At 37.0% G+C, this 4180-nt stretch overlaps 1 long non-coding RNA gene across 1 annotated transcript; it reads right to left on the bottom strand.

Annotated features, from left to right (window-relative positions):
- Window positions 1-2104: 2104 nt before the first annotated feature.
- Window positions 2105-3882, bottom strand: LOC125292639. Its single transcript, XR_007193245.1, has 3 exons — window positions 3624-3882; window positions 3087-3176; window positions 2105-2471 (listed from the first exon to the last, which is right to left on the bottom strand). It is a non-coding gene; the product is annotated as an uncharacterized LOC125292639 (long non-coding RNA).
- Between the last annotated feature and the right edge of the window lie 298 nt (window positions 3883-4180).

Here is a 4180-nt window from a genome sequence, read left to right as displayed (position 1 = left end):
CAAAGATGTCAGATTCAGTCAAAAAGGGAGTGATGAACAATGTCATTCAATACAATTAGTACAACATTTACTATCTAGCACTGCCTCGAGTACCTACATAAGGTAAATCAATAATTAGAAGAATGAAACATTTCCTAAACTAATCCAACACTAATTGTCAAGAGGATGGGGGGTTGAGATTTAATCATCTTGCTGCTTAATTCTTGCTTGCTCTCTTTATGTCTGGCCTTTTCCTAGATGCAAGAGGTTTGGTTTGGAGCTCAACTTACTGAATTTAATCAATGGCATACTTATCGTATGACCATCCAATCAAGCAGCATACAATCATATGTATCCCACACACAATGCCAGCTATTTAATGAATATAACATCACTGCTCTTGAGCAAAGAATGACTTATTTCCTAAAAGGAAATTAGCTTGAAGTGTGTTTACAAAGGACTATCATAGCAGAGCTCATCTGCAGTTGGAAATATTATTATAAAATAAAAATGTTTTCTGCTCCCTAATTCTAACTCTAACATTTGACCAGCTGTGACACTATAGCCTGTGAGTCTAAAACACAGGTGAACCCAAAAAGCCCCCTTAAAAACACATGTGCACTGTAAAACCCAACTTGCTGTTTGAACTTAAATATTTATGTAACCATGCTGCGTAAAGAATTTTTTATGTTTACATTAACAAAGACAATGGAGTTAACTCAAATAAACGTGCTATTTGACTCCAACTTAACCCTAGTTTGTATGACTAGATAGCTTTTAGTTGATATAACTTGATATCTTTTTTTCATTTAACTTCAGCACTTGATATCTTTAGTTAATATAACTTGATTACTTTAGTTGGACATAACTTCACCACTTAATATCCTTAGTTGATATAACTTGAAAACCTTGAGTTGATTTTAACGCCAGCACTTGATACCTTTAGTTGATATAACTTCATCACTTGGTAGCTTTAGTTGATATAACTTATCCTTAAGCTACTTAAGCCTTTGGATGATTTCACTGCAATGCTAGTGAGTTACATACACCAACTACTTAAACATAATGTAGTTCTCACCCCACACATCTAATACAAGTTAACAATTAATACGGCCCAATATGTTTCTTGTTTTATTGAAGATATAGCTTCATAAACCAAAAACACTGAGATCTAACTCAAGCCTCTTTAATAAAACAGATGAGTAAATACAATTACTTTTTTGGAATAAATACTTATTTTCTATCAGTTACACACCCCATGAAGGCTTGAATTCATGAAGATTGTTTGTTTTTGCATTATTGAGCCAATACTTTGATTAAAGAGTGAAGACTCACATTTTTGTCTCAATAAGGAATGCAACAAAAATAAAACATAAATGAATTGAAGGCTTCATGAGGTGTGTAAGTGATAGAAAATAAATGAATTGAAGGCTTCATGAGGTGTGTAAGTGATAGAAAATAAGTCATTTTTGAGTGAGCTACTCCTTTAAAACAGTACCAACACATGATGTCATAAAAATGGAACATTTGTACCATCTCACTAGGTGTCCATTATTTAATGCATCCTATTTAGGCAATCACCAATACTAAAATGTATCTTGCATTGTAAGTTATAGACATTTAAGGCAATTTTCCATTTTGATGACCTCTTAAACAAATGTTTTGGCATTAAACAATGTGCAGCCAGTTACAAATAATAGAGCAATTAACCAAAGAATAAAAAAGTGCATCACAAATAACAAGATTGATCACATACACACTGTGGATAAAACCCCAGTTCGTGGTTACCTTCCCAAATAAATCCATACTGTGTGTTTTTTGTCTTTCAAAAATGAACACACACGAAAGTGTGTTACCCTGTCCCCAAAATAAACACAAAGTGTGTTACTGTGTCCCCAAATAAATCCATACTGTGTGTTTTACTGTCTTTCAAAAATGAACACACACGAAGTGTGTTAATTGCCCTGTCCCCAAAATAAACACACCCGAGTGTGTTACTGTATCCCCCAAATAATCCCACACCGCGGTGTTACTGTGTCCCCAAATAAATCCATACCTGGTGTGTTATTGTGTCCCCAAACAGTACACAATGTATAAGACGCCTAACAAAAATAACAAAAAGAGTCCATTTCTCAATCAAGTTCACATTTTGTTCACATTTGGGCAAAGCTTAAACTCTGCTTTAAGCTTACATGGTTTTCCTCAAGAGTCTGTTTCTCAAGCCATGAACCAACGCAGTGCAATGGCCTCCACCAATGTCCATGAGCACCTTCTGAATGACTTCAAATGTGTACCTTGTGTCTTTGGGGTAGTCAATGTTCAGTGCATAGAGCAGACCCATCAGAAGTGCCACAGCCGTTGGAAAATCACTGAGCGACGGAAGGATGATTTCTTCCTCAATGACCACAGCGAAACCAACAGTATCATTCCCGTGCCACCACGAGGATGCCCACAGTCATTCCTCTCGTCATGTCCTCCTCAGCAACTGTGGCCTAAAAAAAAATAAAATAAAATAAAATAAACCTTCAGTGATTCTGTTGTTGTGGCCAAAACGGCTGACCTGCAAGATCACAACACTTCACAATATTGAATATATTTTTTTTTAAAAGCACAATGTGAGCTATTGAGTACTTAAAACCTATTTTTAAAGGCTATTATTAAAAACAAAAACAAATAACACCCAGTGTGAAATGAGCAGTGCTTTCATTAGCCCCCTTCAGATCGTAGGGCCAAAGCCAAGCTAGCCAGGCCGTGCGAAGGCTAATTCCTTTCGCACCTTTAGGTGCGGGCGCTAACTGGTGCCACATGGGGCTATAGACCCCTGAATTCTGGCCCACCCAAAATGTTAGGCCACTGGGCTCGACAACCTGAAGCCGGCTACTGAGTTAATTTATGTGCCACAGAAGTTATGTGAAGCCTGGACAATGACATTGAGGCCATGCTGGTATAGACATACACACATGTTGGAGCGGTTAGCGCTATAGGGCTATTTACTCCTGATTGGTCCCAACCTGCTGTTTAGGTCCTAAAATACAGGATATGTACATGTAAGGGTAAATCCATAAGAATGGGGGGGATGATCTGCATTGACAAAATATAAAATATACCTGAACTTTCTTGTAAAAGTTGGACGCAACATCTTTGAGGTAGTCGGGGAGCCCCATCAGCACGATGGTCCTTTTCCATTGGTTGGAACACTAAAAACAATTGACAATACACAATCAATGGAACAGCTTCAATCAGATAGCATCAGAAGAGAGTATTTAACAGTAAATAAAATGTGTGTGTGTGTGTGTGTGTGTGAAAGTGTTAAATTCTGTAGCTCTATGTTCCTAATATACCAATTTCATCCAACCAGAGAGAGACACAGATACAGGATAAACAAGTGCAATTGTAAGTCATGAAACAAAGAAAGCAGAAAACTATCAATTTGAAACTGATAAAGCGCTTTTTTTTCTGGTTGGATGACACCATTGACCTGTGTGAAAATATGTTTGCTGTTTATTAAAGAGAGGACAGGAAAAAAGACAGGAACTGGGAGAACCCTGTTACTGAACCAACACCATGTAGTAATATTTACTATAATAACTTTTGTTTAAACAGAAAAACATATTGTTTAAAAATATCACACAAAGCCTACTTACATCACTATCCAGTGTTGTCAACAGCTTCTTCAGCTCCACCACACTTGGCTCTGTAGAGATCAATAAACCTCTGCAGACTTGTCAAGGCCAGCAAAGAGACAGCCTTTCAGGTCAACAGTGGTGAGGCGAGCAAACTCGGCTTCAATCTAGTAGGCATAAAAGAAGCAAATAACAAGCCGAGGGATTCAATAGCACTGATATTTATCATTTTAAAGTCTTCATGACAGCAGATATTAGCAATTGTTGCTTAACACAGCTATTTTCCTCAAGCAAACAACAAAATAGCACTGTATTACCCCCATGCTTTCTACTAGAAGGCGACCAGTGTTAAGCATGAACTAATTCATTTTTCTATTAACTTTGAACTGAACTTAACATATTTTTAACTAAAGAACTTGAACTGACTCCCAGAGTTCCTCGGCTTCTAAACAAAACTGTTAATGAACTAAACATGAACTAGTTTTAAAACTGAATTGGTGAAATATGAACGTGAATTCGTTCATTTTCTTTTGAACGAACTGAACTGAAGTGTGAACTTTGCCAACACTGCAGGCGAC

This window comes from Alosa alosa, chromosome 3 (genome assembly GCF_017589495.1).
Source record: "Alosa alosa isolate M-15738 ecotype Scorff River chromosome 3, AALO_Geno_1.1, whole genome shotgun sequence".
In the NCBI taxonomy this organism is placed as follows: domain Eukaryota; kingdom Metazoa; phylum Chordata; class Actinopteri; order Clupeiformes; family Clupeidae; genus Alosa; species Alosa alosa.
The sequence above is the reverse complement of the archived record's forward strand: the minus strand, read 5'-3'. Positions and strand labels throughout refer to the sequence as shown.